Here is a 15,989-nt window from a genome sequence, read left to right as displayed (position 1 = left end):
GATGAGGGCTCCTTGACATTCGATTTTCATACAAGAATGATTCTTATATAAACCCTAGGGATTCAAATACATATATTCTTATATACAGTCAATTTTCAAAGACTAATGACAAGAGAGTATTTACTAAGGTTTCATGTAAGAGAGTAGTAGACAATTGGAGCAAATAAAATGTATTATTTCCAGGAAACTAAATGACATCATGCATGATACAAATTATACAGGAAAATGGTGTGAATAGTAAGAAAAACATCAAAAAAAAGTGAAATTCATTTTTTTCTCATGGGGTAGAGTTTCTTAATTGTTTTGTTTTTGTTTTGCTTGAGGGTTTTTTTTTTATCATGAACCAGTCTAGTGCAGCCTCTTCTCACAATAATGTTTTAAAGCATTTCTTAATTGAAAGAAGTGCTAAATTTTAGTTATATGCTATTGAAAATTGTAATTTTTAATTTTTTCCCCAATCTGAGTTGACAGATTTCTTCAAGTCTATTTACAAAGCCCTAGGACTGGGGCTCCCATATTATGAGGACAGTCTAGGAAATTCTATTACCTGGAGTCTATAGCGGCAAATAAAGTGTAGATATGGAATGAATACTAGAAGTCAGTCATTGCAAAGAATCCGAAAGTAGATTCAAAATTGGAAGACATACCAACATACATGCATATGTGCATACAAATACATATATAAATATATCTATATTTATTGGTGATGATGATGATGATGCATGATTGCATGATACACATGCATTGGATGTTTAGCACATGTTTAGAAGTGCCTAAGATGGAAGCACCAATGTGTGAGACACTTAGAACTTGCTTATGGAAAATAGGACTGGAGCAGGTGTGAACATTCTTATTTGGTTTACCACAGGGTTGAGAGCAGTCTCTTTCAATTGGCTGTGCTTCTGGAACTGGCTATACCTGATGGGGCCACCACACTCTCTTGTGGTGAAGATCACATTAATCTACAACAGGGACACAAAGTAGTAAGGAGAGAAAGGAGAATTCATCAATGACAGGCCTACAACCACAGAAGCAAGATCCCCTCTTTTCCCACTTTACTCTCATCCTTTGCTTACTTGTCTATTCTCCTTATAGACTCTCAGGAAGAAGAAATTTGAGAGTACATTACACACCCTTTTACATTCCCTTCCATTTGCAATTTAGTTCCACAAAACACTGATTTTTCTGTAGATAAGGAATTTTGAAGTTTACTCTGTGAAGTTTCATGCCTGTTTCTCTATCATCACTTTTTTTTTACTTCTACTTTCACCCTTGCCTCATTTTGTATTTTTAAAGAGAAATGTCTAAAAGATATCTCTGTTGTTACTTTGCTGTTGTTGTTGTCGTTAGTTGCTGCATTTATTTAACTTTCTTGTATTAATGTTGTCTGGGATGTTTGCAAAATAAATTATTTTTGAGGCCTGTTTTTCTTTCAATGAGTGATTTAACTGTATCGTTATTGTTATTATTAGTTTGCAACTAGAGCTCCTTTGATTTTTGAAACAATCCCTTCCTATGGTTTCAAGTAGGTGCAAAATAGTGTGCAATTAAAAAAAATTCCTATCTTTATTTTTAAATTTATTTTTCCTGATTGCTTGTAGAATTTATTTATAAATAGAATTATTAAGTTTAATTATTATGTTTCTTGGAGTTTTCAATACTTATTGTTTCTATTATTGCATTTTTCCTTTGTGGGGAGATATCTGTGAATTCTCTTAATTGGCACTTTGTTTTTTGTGTTCAAAAGTTCTGGTAATTTTGTTATGTAATTTCTTGAATTATGATGTTCAGGTATTTTGACTTATGTTTTTCCGGGAGACATAATTCTTAAGTTATCTTCAAGATTAATATTTACTTTAAATGAGGTGAATAATGATACTGCTTTTTTGCTTTGCTTATTCCATATTGTATTTCACTTCTGACTATCAGCATTTCCAATTAGTTATTCTCTGTCTTCCATTTTTCACCAGATTCCGTCACTCCCCACTTGTTTTTTGTGGGGTGCAGTGACACAAAATTTGCATCCAGCTGGATGCTGGGCTCATTTCCTCAGATGTAGTGGAGTGCCACACAGACATATACATTTTGCTTGCCTGAATTCCATCTGTTCTTCAGTTCTCTGGCTGAGCTCTATTGCAGAAGTGAGCACTGTCTCATTGTTGTCCCAGCCAGGACACACTTTCTCTCTGAAGTCTGTTATACTCCAGTGGGCCAACTTGTCCACACTCTGGTGTGGACAATGGAGTGAGCATATTAGAGATTAGAGATAGAAATTAGTATTATCTTTCTTGGGCAGCTAGATGTCATAGTGAATAGAGTGTTGGACCTGGAGTCAGGAAGACCTGATTTCAAATCCAGCCTCAGATACTACCTGTGTGATCCTGGGCAAGTCATTTAATCCTATTTTCCTCAGTTTCCTCATCTGTAAAATGAACTGGAGAAGGAAATGGCAAACCTTTCTAATATCTTTGCCAAGAAAACTCCAAAATGGGTCACAAAGAGTTGGACTCAACAGAAACAGCCGAACAATGACAATAATTAACTCTTTTCTGCTGTTAGTTCAATGGATAATTATCTCTTTATGGTTCATGTTATCTTATTACTATGGTGACAGGAGAAATTATTTTGTCTCATGGATATTTCTTATTTTGGAGAAGTTTGAGAGGTCAGGAAGATCAGAATCCATATGTATTTTGCTGGTTTTGTGTTAATTGTTTTCAAATGTTGAATTTGAATGTGTTCAATGTGTTCACAGTGAATAATTTTGTGTATTGCTATGGTTTCATGGACAAGATTATAATTACATTTTTTATTTATGTATGAATCAGTGAAATTGAACTGTAATTAAAATCATAACAAGTAAAAGGGGAGAGGGAACACATCCAAAAAGTTGTAATTCTTTCTATAATAATAGCAGAAGTCTATAGTTATCTGTATTTACTTAAGAATACCTTGATGTGGTCTCAAATTACTGTGATGAAAGGAGCTTGGTAGAATTCCTTTTATATAATTATTGAGAAAATTTTGTTTTTATCATAAGTATTAGTGTTCTTTATATATCTGACAGGATTTACAAATGAATGTGTCCAGAAATAGAGTGTTTGTGGTTGAAGAATATAGGAGTCCAATGAACGCCAAAATGTGGAAGATGGACTTTTTGGTTAGGTGATTAGGAATAACTGAAAAGGGTTAGAAGAGAAATTGCAAAATTGTAAGTGTTCTTTTTAAACAAGATTGATCTGATTGTGATATATTGGATTTATTGGAAGCAAAAGAACACAGAGGCAAAAACAGTTTGGAGGCTGTTCAGTAGGCAGTTTATTTCAGTGCTGAGTGGCATATTGGATAGTGTGCTGGACTTGGAGGCAGGAAGACATGAGTTCAAATGCTGCCTTAGTCATTTATTAGCTGTAGGACCCTGGGCAAGTCACTTAACCTCTGTGAGTTTCTTCTCAAGTAAAATGGAGATGATAATAGTGTCTCTGTAAGGGTCAAATGAGAGAGCATATATAAAACACTACACATACACAAAACTTAAAATAAATTCTACAAATTCTGTTATCACCGCTGTTATTGTGGATGATGATGATGATGATGATGATGATAACAATAATGACAATGATGACGACTTGGGGATAAGAAGACCTGCGTTCAAATCCCAGCTCTTCCACACTTTGTCCTTGAATAATACCCTTCCCCTCTTTTGGCCTTAGTTTCTACATTTGCAAACTTACAGACATGTATAAAAATGTTTTTTTTGGTTTTTTTTAAAAATCCTATTGTCTTATTATATTTGTGAAGTAACAAGAACCTGAAATGTAGTGGTGATAATAGGAATAGAAAAGAACTTTCAGGAGGAGCCAATGGAATAACTACATAGGCCAGAGGCATGGAAAAATATCTAAAACTCAACATGTCTAAAACCGAATTCATTATTTAACTCTGCCACCCCCCAAAGCCCTTTTCTTTTTTCAAACTTCCCTATTACTTTGAAAGGTACCACAATCTTCCCAGTCAGTGAGACTTATATTTTACATGTCATTTGTAATTTCTCAATTTCTCTCACCCCCATGCCCAATCTGTTATCAAGTCCTGTCATTTCTACCTGGTAACATCTTTCATATATGTCTTCTCTCTTCTTTCACTGGTATCAACCAGATGTAGGCCCCTGTCACTCCAGATCTGTACTATCACAATAGCCTGCTGGTTGTTCTCCCAACCTCTTGTCTTTCTCCCTTCCAATCTATCCTCTCAGCTGTCAGACATATCTTCCTAAAATGCAAGTCTGACCATGTCAAACACCATGCTCTCCCCCCACCACACATACATATTCAAAGTGATGATGAAGTAGATAGATCACTGGACTTGGAGGCAAAAAGGCATGAGTTCAAATCTAGCCTCTGATATTTATTAGCTATGTGAACCTGGGCAAGTCAGTGAACCTCACTTTGCTTTAGTTTCCTCATCTATAAAAGGCCTAATAATAGGACCTATCTGGTAGGGATATGTGTGTATGTATTTATAAATATATATGCACATACATTTATTTATATTATTTATTATATAAATAATTTATTATATAATTTATATAATATATAATAGGAATAGAAAATATAATATAATAGGAATAAAATATAGGAATGATTAATAATAGAAGAAACTTTTTTGCCTTAATATCTATGTAATGTCTTAGTGATCCAGTTCTCTATCCTTGAGTGTATATAACTACAATCAAGATTTCTTGCTTTATTTGTTTTTCTTCAATTATTTTCTTCAATAATTGAATTAGCTCCTTTCTGCAGCTAATATTTTCCTCCCACAGCACTAAAAATTTCCCAGGGGCTATATAATCATATATAATAATATACTATATGTTATTATAAATAATATATTTATTATATAAATTATATTTATAAATAAATATATGTGCATATATATTTATAAATACACACACACACACACACACACACACAGTTTGGCTTCAAAAGCCTTCTATAACCAGGCTCTTTTCTACCTTTCCCATTTTTTTATTCCTTACAACCCACACTTATGCTGTGATCCAATGACAACGTTCTTCTTGCTGTTCCTCACATGAAATATTCTATCTCAGAACTCCAGGTATTTTTTACATGTTCTTCCTCATACCTTGAATCCTGGACTTCTTTTTTTAAACTTTTTTTATTTTTAGGCAATTGGGGTTAAGTGACTTGGCCAAGGTCATGCAGCTAGTAAGTTGAATCCTGTACTTCTTAATCTACCTCCTAGATACCTGGCTTTCTTCATTTCTCAATTGAAGCCTCAACTTATACAAGAAACCTTTCCTGGTCTGCTTTAATGGAGAGTCTTCCCTTTTGTTGATTATATCCAATTTATCCTGTAATTATTTTATTTTTTACAGATCTGTTGCCTTCCTCATTAGATTATAAGATCCTAGAGAACAATAGCTATCTTTTGCCTTTCTCTGCATAACACAGTGCCTGATACATTAGTCAGTATACTGACTGCTATGTAACCAATCATGATGTAATGGCAAAAACCTTCAATTTGGAATCAAAAGACCTGGATTTAAGTACTAGCTCTAGTACTTAATAGCTATGTGACCTTGAAAAAGTTATATCACCTTTCTTAAACCAGTACTTGATAAACTTTAATGCATTATTTAAATGTATTATAATTTTTATTATTGTATCTACATTATACACCGATTTGTATGCTTTTCTAGTATCAAAGCATCACTGTTTGCAAGTAATTCAGAAAAAAACCCAATCCTACATCTACTTACTTTTTACATGCCTCTGTGATTATAAAATGCTATCCATTGGCCACAATTCTTGCTCTATTGTTGTCTTATATAGTGCAGTCTAACAACTATAGCTATAGCTTACAGCTAACATTGGTTAGAACCCCTGGGAAATTTTTAGTGCTGTGGGAGGAAAATATTTGCTGCAGAAAGGAGGAATTAGTGATGCAGATAATTGTGGAAAACAAATAAAGCAAGAAATCTTGATTGTAGTTATATACTCAAGGATGGAGAATTGGATCACTAAGACATTATGTAGATATTAAAGCAAAAAAAAATGTTTCTGCTATTAAGTAAAAGGCCATTTGGGGGAGCTAAATTATTCCCTGGAGTCACAAGAAAAGCACTGACCCTATAGTAAAAGTTTTCTAGGAAGACAGTTTTTAGAAGTCATGGAAAATGCAGGATATAGTGAGGAGAAAACCAGGAATAATTTCAACAGATATGTAGATTGAAGAATAATGCATAAAATAAACAAATACAATAAATATTTTAATATATTTAACTATTGTTTATTTTATATGTTACCTAAGTCATTATTCAATATAATGCAAAAATGGGCATAAGTCAAAGGATGTGAGTTTGATTTTAATTTCTTCCACTTACTAAGTTGTGACCCCAATAGGTCTTCAAGATTTAGGTTTCTCATCGGTAAAATGAGGATAATTTCATCATTACTGCTTACCTTAGAAATTGTTCTGAAGAAAGTATCTTATAAAACTGATAGTTATATAAATGTGAGTTAGTTTTAAATATATATTTGTGCCATTGAAATCCATTTTTTATCAACGAGAATATTACTATACTGAGTAGATAATCTGATTAAATACTGTGAAAGTGTGGGGTTGAATTAAGCTTTTCATGTGAAATTAAGTCCTAATGTAAAATATTAGTTCATTGGCCCTGAGAGAAGCTAATCCGCTACATTAGTCAGAATGGTATAGATATTTGCCAGGTTTGAAATTAAAGGGAATTTTCTACATTTAGATAAAACTTAAGGGTAAAATTGCAAATTAAAGTAGAGAAGAGGTGACAAGGAATTGTTTCCAGATATGATGTGGAACACAACATTAAAGAGATAAATCAACTTTTAGGTATTCCGATAGTGTCTTTCATGAAATAAACTTGAAGTTCACATTTCTAGTGGTTTATTTGGATTTTTAATTTCCATTTGAGAATTAAAACAATTTTATTATATTCATCCAAATCTATGGATGCACACTTGACCTTCTATGTTTCAAAAATGTGTGATTTCATTGGAGTATATACTTTTCCCACATACTTAGCTCAGAATCAATGCAAGTCTCTTTAGTTTTTATGAGTTTCTATTTAAAACAAATCCATCAGCTGTTACCTGGCCAATTTTGTTGATAAGCTTCTCCTGTTTTTCTCCTATTCCCAGCCTGCTAATCCTTATCCAGAGGAAACATCTTTCATCTAATGTTATATGCTTCTCTTCCAGGCATTGTCATTGGAAAGAAAAATCATGATTTCAAGTTTACTGCCAATGTATTTTGTTGTTAAATCATTTTCAGGCATGTCTGACTCTGTGGCAAAGATACTGAGGTAATTTGCCATTTCCTTCTCCATCTCATGTTACCTTTTTTTTTGTGGAGGGGGAGAGAGGAAGCATGGGGGTTAGGTGACTTGCCCAGGGTTTGAAGCTGGATTTGAACTCAAGTTCTCCTGAATCCAAAGCAAGTGCTCTATCTCCTGTGCCACCCAGCTGCTCCCCACCCCCACCCCCACCCCAGTCTCATGTTACAAATGAGCATTCTGAGGCAGAGTTAAGTAACTTTTCCAAGGTCACATAGCTAGCTATTAAGTGTCTGAGGTCAGCTTTGAGCTCAGGTCTTCCTCACTCCAGGGCCAGCACTCTGTTCCCTGCACCACCTAGCTAATGTGGGTCCTCCTGAACTGCACCTTCCTTGAGGTTCAAGAATATCTCTATTTTCTTATCACCTGTATTAATGACATTTACTGTTTCTCTGCTCAATAAGGTAAAGATTGTTTATTGTTTAAAGAGATCTTTTTCACAAGAGATTTTGGAAGGCTGAGTCTTGCAATATAGATAATATTCTGAAAGAAGAAAATAATTCATTAATGAGAAATAGAGAAATAGAGAGAACACATGAACTTCTGGGAAATTTTGAACTCAGAAATAAATATAAAAATTCAAAAAATATTATTTCTGTAAGTTGAGACTACAGCCACAAATGACCTAAAATTAAACATTAAGACATTCATCTCAGTAGAATACCCCTGTGCTTTCCCAACTCCTGATTAAGAGGAAAAGAAAGTTGCTACCCTATGTTCTTCCACTTCCTGAAAAAGGTTTTATGAGAAGTGAAAGTCACCCAGTTAACCTGTATCTCTGCCCTCTAGAAAAGAAAGCAAGGAGGGACTGTTACAAAAATCTGGGAAGCTTCGATCTTTGCCTTCTACTTTTGGTCCAGTTGATTCTTGCTAAAGCCTTCCTCTCATCACCCCTGAAGTTTTGACACAAAATCATATTTTCTACATTTCTTTTTTATATTTTAAAATTAATTTTAAGTTTAAATATACAATAAGAAAAAAAAGAAACATATTACAAATGTAAATACAAATTAAGAAAAATAAAGCATCATCATGTGCACAGTAGAATGTGAGAGGATTCAAAATATACAGTAATAAATTTCCATTTCAAGAAAGCCAATATAATGAATACTACACATTGTGTTCTGAGCTCTCCATCTTTTCTTTGCTTCTTTGTAAGTTTTCTTTTGTTCCCTGCTGCACACTTTTTACTCTGTTCTTTTATTTTCTTCCAGTTTTCCTGGGAGGACTACTGTTACACCCCAACTTTTGTTTATTTTTTAACCTCTCTATATTTGCCCTGAGGCACCATTTACTCTAGTTTGTGGGAGAAATCTGGAAAGCTTGGAATTTTCTGACACTGTCTATGATCTTTCCAGAATCCTCTCTATATTTCAAAATCTATCCTAGATCTGAGAATCAGTGACAATGTCCTTTTTTTCTTTTTTTAAAATATAATTTTATATCATTAAATATTCCTCAATTACATGTCAAAAAATAACACTCAATTAAAAAATAGTTCTAAATTCTCTCCTTCCCTACTGCTTCTCCTCCCTCCTTTAGAAGGCAAGCAATTATATATATGTAAAATACATTTGAAATAATGCAAAATGTATTTCCTTATTAGCTATGTTGCAAAATAAAATAGACAACAAACAAAAGAAAAAATAAAGTTAAAAAAGTATGCATCATTCTGTATTCAGAGTTCATCAGTTCTCTCTCTGGTGGTACATAGCATTTTTCATTATGGGTCCTTTGGAATTGTCTTAGATCATTGTCTTGGTCAGTGTAGCTAAGTCTTTCACAGTTGATCATCCTTATAATATTGCTGTTACTATGTATAATATTCTCCTGGTTTTGCTTACTTCATTTTTTAAAAAATTATTTATTTTTACTTTTCAACATTCACTTCCATAAGATTTTAAGTTCCAATTTTTCTCCCCATGTCTCCCCTACTCCCATCCAAAGATGGTGTGTAAATTGATATAGGCTTAATATATACATTCATATTAAACCTATTTTCATATTAGTCGTGTGGTAAAGAAAAATTAGAACCAATAGGAGAAACCATGGGAAAAAAAGAAAAAAAAAAGAAAAAAGGGAAAGCAAATAATATGCTTTGATTTGCATTTAGACTCCATAGTTCTTTTTCTGGATTTGGGAGCATTTTTTTTTGACATGAGTCTTTTGGAGTTGTCTTAGAACCTTGCATTGCTAAGAAAAGATAAGTCTATAAAAGTTAGTCATCACACAATGTGGCTGCTGTGTACAATTTTTTCCTGGTTCTTCTCACTTCACTCGGCATCATTTCATGTAAGTCTTTCCAGGTTTTTCTGAAGTCCACCTGCTCCTTATTTCTTATACCACAATAATATTCCATTCCATTCATATACCACAACTTGTCCACAATTGCTGAGCATCCCCTCAATTTCCTTTGCCACCACAAAAAGAGCTGCTATAAATATTTTTGTACATGTGGGTCCCTTTCCCCCATTTTTATGACCTCTTTGGGATACAGACCTGGAAGTGGGATTGCTAGGTCAAAGGATATGCATAGTTTTATAGCCTTTTGGGAGTAGTTCCAAATTGCTCTCCAGAATGATTGGATCAATTCACAACTCCACCAACAATACATTAGGGTTCCAATTTTCCCAAATCTTCTCTGGCATTTAACATTTTCCTGTTTTGTCATGTTAGCCAATCACAATCTGATGGGTGTGATGTGGTACTTCAGATTCATTTTGATTTGCATTTCTCTAATCAAGAGTGATTTAGAACATTTAGTTTTGTATGATTAGAGATGGCTTTACTTTCTTCACCTGAAAACTGCCATTTGTCAATTGGGGAATGATTTGTATTCTTATAAATTTGACTCCGTTTTTTATATATTTTAGAAATGAGGCCTTTATCAGAGACACTGGTTGTGAAAATTTCCCAGTTTTCTGCTTCTCTCCTAAACTTGGTCACATTGGCTTTATGCAAAACCTTTTCAATTTACTGTAGTCAAAATTATCCATTTTGCATTTCATAATGTTGTCCATCTCTTGTTTGGTTATAAATTCTTTTGTGCTCCATAAATCTTAGAGGTAAAGTATTCCTTGCTCTCCCAGTTTGTTTATAGTATCAGCCCTTATATATAAATCACATACACATTTTGATTTTATTTTGGCATATGGTATAAGATGTTGGTCTATGCCTAGTTTTTGCCATGCTATTTTCCAGTTTTCCTAGCAGTTTTTTGGCAAATAGTGAGTTGCTATCTCAGAAGCAGGAACCTTTGGGTAAATAAAAAAATAATTACTATAGTCATTAATTACTGTGTCTTGCATACCTAACCTATTCCACTGATCCACCACTCCATTTCTTAGCCAGTACCAAGCAGTTTTGATGATTGCTGCTTCATAATACAATTTAAGATGTGATATGGCTAAGCAACCTTCCCTCAAATTTCTTTTCACTAATTCTCTTGATATTCTGAAACTTTTGTTCTTCCTGATTAATTTTGTTATTATTTTTTTCTAGTTTTACAAAATTTTTTTTAGTACTTTAATTTGTATGGCACTGAATAAGTAAATTAATTTTGGCAGGATTGTAATTTTTATTCTATTAGCTCGGCCTACCCATGAGCAACTGATTTTTTTTTCAATTACTTAGATCTGACTTTTTTTGTGTGAAGTGTTTTGTAATTGAGTTCATATAGTTCCTGGGTTTGTTTTGGCAGTAGACTCCCAAATATTTTCTAATGTCTATAGTAACTTTAAATGGAATTTCCATTTCTATCTCTTGATGTTGGGCTTTGTTAGTAATATATAGAAATGCTGATAATTTATTTGGGTTTCTTTTATATCCTGCAAATTGGCTAAAGTTGTTTATTATTTCAAGTAGTTTTTTACTTGATTCTCTAGGTTTCTCTCAATGTGTCATCATATCATCTTCTAAGAGTGATAGCTTTGTTTCTTCTTTCCTTATTCTAATTCCTTCAATTTATTTTTATTCTGTTATTGCTAAACCTAACACTTCTAGTACCACATTGAATAACAGTGGTGATAATGGACATCCTTGTTTCACCACTGATCTTATTGGAAATGCCTCTAACTTACCCCCATTAGATATAATGCTTGTTGATAGTTTTTAGGTAAATGCTACTTATCATCTTAAGGAAAACTACATTTATTCCTATGCTCTCTAATGTTTTTAATAGGAATGGCTGTTGTATTTTGTCAAAAGCTTTTTCTACATCTATTGAGATAATTATATGATTTCTGTTAGTTTTATTGTTGATATGGTCAATTATGCTGCTAGTTTTCCTAATATTCAATCAGTCCTGAATTTCTGGTATTAATCCTACTTGGTCATAGTGTATTATTCTCAAGATAAGTTGCTGTAATCTTTTTGCTAATGTTTTATTTTAAAAATTTGTAGCTATAGCCATTAGGGAAATTGGCCTATAATTTTCTTTCTCTGTTTTGGCTCTTCATAGTTTAGATATCAGTACCTCATTTGTATCATAAAAAGAATTTGGTAGGACTCCTTTGTTTATTTTCCCAAATGATCTGTATAGTATTGGAATTAATTGTTCTTTAAATGCTTGAGAGAATTCACTTGTAAACCCATCTGGCCCTGGAGAGTTTTCCTAGGGAGTTCATTGATGGCTTGTTAATTTCTTTTTCTGAAATGGGATTATTGAAGTATTTTATTTCCTTTTCTGTTAATCTGGCTAATTTATATATTTTTTAAATATTCATCCATTTCACTATGATTGTTAAATTCATTGGCATACAGTGTGCAAAACAGTTAGTTTCTAATCATTGTTTTAATTTCCTCTTCATTGGTGGTGAATTCTCCCTTTTCATTTTTATACTGGTAATTTGGTTTTCTTCTTTCTTTTTTAAAAATCAAAATAACCTAAGATTTAGCTATTTTATTGTTTTTTCCATAAAACAAGCTCTTAATTTTATTTATTAGCTCAATAGTTTTCTTGATTTCAATTTTATTAATCTCTCCTTTGGTTTTCAGTATTTCTAATTTGGTATTTAATTGGGGGTTTTTATTTTTACCTGGTATAAATTTTATTGAAATAATTTTTTTATCATAATTATTTAGGACTGGTGTTCAATAAATTATCCTGTCACTGCCCTTACTTCATCCCACAGAACAGAGAAGAAATGAATTGGTTTTTTTTGAACTGCTTCTGGTCCATAGCTTTGTGTGTTCTAAGAACTCTCTCATTGGCCAGGTAGGTGGCAAAGTGGATAAAGTTCTTGGCCTGAAGTCAGGAAGATTCATCCTCCTAAATTCAAATCTAATCTTAGAAACTTAGTAGATGTGTAACCCTAGGCAAGTCACTTTAAGAGTCAGAACATGAGTAAATGACAGTTCTACCAAGACAGTTCTCCTTAAGATCTAAGGATGAGCAATCTTTTCTGCCCTGGAACTGTGCCACAAGCTCTGGTGTGCTAATGTTCTTCCTTGCCCTGGGACTGCTAGCCAGGACTGCAACCTGCATCCAAGTGTGGGCAAAGCAACAGAATCCTGCGCCAGTGCCAACAAAGAGAAGCTTTACCATCTGGGGGCTGAGCTCTAGAAGCAGCTGCTGTCGCTGCACAGTCAGTGGCCCCTAAGGCCTGCTCCAGATTTGATGGGACCCTGGTCTGTGTGGGATGGCCTGTTCTGGAATGCACTTCATTCTCACTCTGTATGACAGGCTTTTCTTCTTGACATTTTAAGTTGTCTTGGGCTTGAAAATTATTTCACACTATCCTTTTGCAGGTTCTGCAGCTCCAGAATTTGTTTTAGAGAATTATTTGAAGGTGTTCCAAAGGGTTTGAGGACAGCTCAGGTAAGTCTATACCTTTATCCTTCATCTTGGCTCCACTTTGACAATGGTTGTTTCTGATGATGGTACTACATGGAATTACATCTTTGATTATCATTTTTCTTTTATCCATATAAGCCAATCTATTTTCATGTTTTCTTTTGGGCTTTGTGTTGCAGGATCTGTTTATGACTCTCTTGAACCTTGTATTTGAAGATCAAATTTTCCACTGGTCTCTTGTCTTTTCATCAGGAAAGCCTGGAAGTCCCCTATTTCATTGAATATGCATCTCCTTCACTGAAAGATTATGCTCAATTTTGCTGGGTAGTTGAATCTTGGTTGTAATCCAAGCTCCTTTGCCTTATGGAATATCATGTTCCAAGTCCTCCCGTCTTTTAATGTAGAAGCTACAAGGTCCTGCATAATTCTGTCTGTGGTTCCACGATATTTGAATTGTTTCTTTTTGGCTGCTTGCGGTATTTTCTCCTTGACCTGATAATTCTGGAATTTGTCTACACTGTTCCTTTGTGTTTTCAATTTGGGATCTCTTTCAGGAGGTGATCAGTGATTCTTTCAATGACTATTTTACCCTCTGGTTCTAGGACCCAGGGCAGTTTTCCTTGATTTCTTGATAGATCCTATCCAGGCTCTTTTTCTGTTGTTATCTGGAATGGCTTGACTAGTTCAAAATGCTGCTAACATTGTATTAGTGTCCCAATTTTTCAACAATCCTTCTAGCATTTGTTACTTTCCTTTTGTGTCATTTTAGCCAATCTGATAGATTTGAGATATTATCTCAGAATTATTTTAATTTGCATTTCTGTAATCAGTTGTGCTTTAGACTATTTTTTCCCATATGGATATGAACAGTCAATTTTCAGAAGAAGAAATTCAGTCTTGAAAAACTGGCTGTTTATATCCCTTCACCTTTTACCAACTGGACAATGGCTCTTATTTTTATGTATTTAGCTGAGTTTCCTATACATTTAAGAAATTAGGCTTTTGTTAGAGAAACTTGCTGTAAAAATATTTCCCCAGTTTCTGTTTTCCTTCTAACTGTGGTAGCATAAAATTCGTGCAAAAGCTTTTAATTTTCATGAAATCAGAATTATCCATTTTACTTCCCATAATCTTCTCTATCTCTTGATTGGTCATCAACTCTTCCTTATCCATAGATCTGACAGGTACATTTTCTCATGTTCCCCTAATTTATTTATGATATCGTACTTTACATCTAAATTATTCATCCATTTTGATCTTATACGGATATTCAGTGTGAGATGTTGATCTATGCCTACTTTCTGCCAACCTACTTTTCCGTTTTCTCAGCAAATTTTGTAAAATGGTGAATTCTTACCCCAAACCTTTGGGTTTATCAAACAATAGATTATTATGGCCTTCCTAATGTGTATTGTGTATTTAATCTATTTCACTGACTTAGCATTCTATTTCTTTATCACACTGTTTTTGCTGATTACCACTTTGTAATATAAGTTTGAAATATGATACTTCTAGCTAGTCTTCCTTTACATTTTCTTTCATTTATTCCCTTGATATTTTTAACTTTTTGATCTTCCAGCTTTTCAAGCATAGGGAGGAAATTTTGGTAGTTTATACCAAACTTTGGTAGTTTGATTGGCTTGACATTGCATAAGTAAATTAACTTAAATATAACTGTAATTTTTCTTATGTTAGCTCAGTCTACCCATGATCAATTAATATCTTTCTAATTGTAATCTGATATTATTTGTGTGAAAAATATTTTGGAATTGTGCTCATATATTCTGTGTTCATATATTCCCTGGATTTATCATGCCAGGTAGATTCCTGAGTATTTTACATTATTTTAAATGGAATTTCCCTTTCTAATTTTTCCTGCTGGGTTTTGTTGATAGTATGTAGATACACTGATGATTTATATGGTTTCATTTTATATCCTGCAACTTTGCTAAAGCTGTTAATTGTTTCAACTTTTTTTTTAGTTAATTCTCTATGGTTCTTTGAGTATACAATTATATCATCTACAAAGAGTGATAGTTTCATTTCTTAATTAGCTATTTTCATGTCTTTATTTTTTCTTATTGAATAGTCATGGTGATAATGGATACCCTTGATTCACCCTTGATTTTATTGGGAGGGCTCCATGTTTATCCCCATTAAAAATAGTGTTTGCTCTTGGTTTTAGATATATACTGTTTATTATTGCCAGGGTTCCATTGATTCCTATGCTTTCTATTACTTTTAATAGGAATGAGTATTTTATTTTGTCAATGGCTTTTTCTGCAACAATTGAAATAATCATATGATTTTTGTTGTTTTTATTACTGATATGGTCAATTATGCTGATATTTTTTTTTCAAACCAGTCCTTGATTTTTGGTATAACCCCAACTGGTCAAATTATACATCTTTGTGATATATTGCTATGATCCCTTTGCCGGCATTTTTTTTTGCATCGATATTCATTAAATAAATTAGTCTATAGTTTTCTTTCCCCATCTTTGTTCTCCTTGGTTTAGGTAACAAAACCATATTTTTGTCATAAATGTTATTTTTAGAACTGTTTCTTTACTTTATGGAATTTCTCTGTGTGTGTGACTTGTTTCATAACATTTGTGAGTTATTAGGTGGCTTCCTGCTTACCAATCTTGAGAATTATCAACTGACACTGCATTACCTTTTGACTGCTTTGAATGAGGGATAAGACATTATAATTTTTATTTTCTCCATATGCCTATGTTGTTTTTGTTCAGTTGTTTCAGTTGTATCTGACTCTTTGTGACCCCATTTGGGATTTCCT

At 33.3% G+C, this 15,989-nt stretch overlaps 1 long non-coding RNA gene across 2 annotated transcripts in view; it reads left to right on the top strand.

Annotated features, from left to right (window-relative positions):
* The window catches only part of LOC110201824 (uncharacterized), a 582,260-nt gene extending 569,042 nt beyond the window's left edge, over positions 1-13,218 (top strand). For both annotated transcript variants that reach the window (XR_013483436.1, XR_013483435.1), the window contains exons 4-5: positions 12,479-12,611; positions 13,145-13,218. This is a non-coding gene — a long non-coding RNA (uncharacterized LOC110201824). The remainder of the gene's footprint in view (positions 1-12,478; positions 12,612-13,144) is intronic.
* Positions 13,219-15,989: the final 2,771 nt, after the last annotated feature.

Source organism: Phascolarctos cinereus, unplaced genomic scaffold, assembly GCF_003287225.1.
Source record: "Phascolarctos cinereus isolate Bilbo 61053 unplaced genomic scaffold, phaCin_HiC Scaffold_7;HRSCAF=346, whole genome shotgun sequence".
NCBI classification, from domain to species: domain Eukaryota; kingdom Metazoa; phylum Chordata; class Mammalia; order Diprotodontia; family Phascolarctidae; genus Phascolarctos; species Phascolarctos cinereus.
This window is presented reverse-complemented; position numbering and strand designations above follow the sequence as displayed.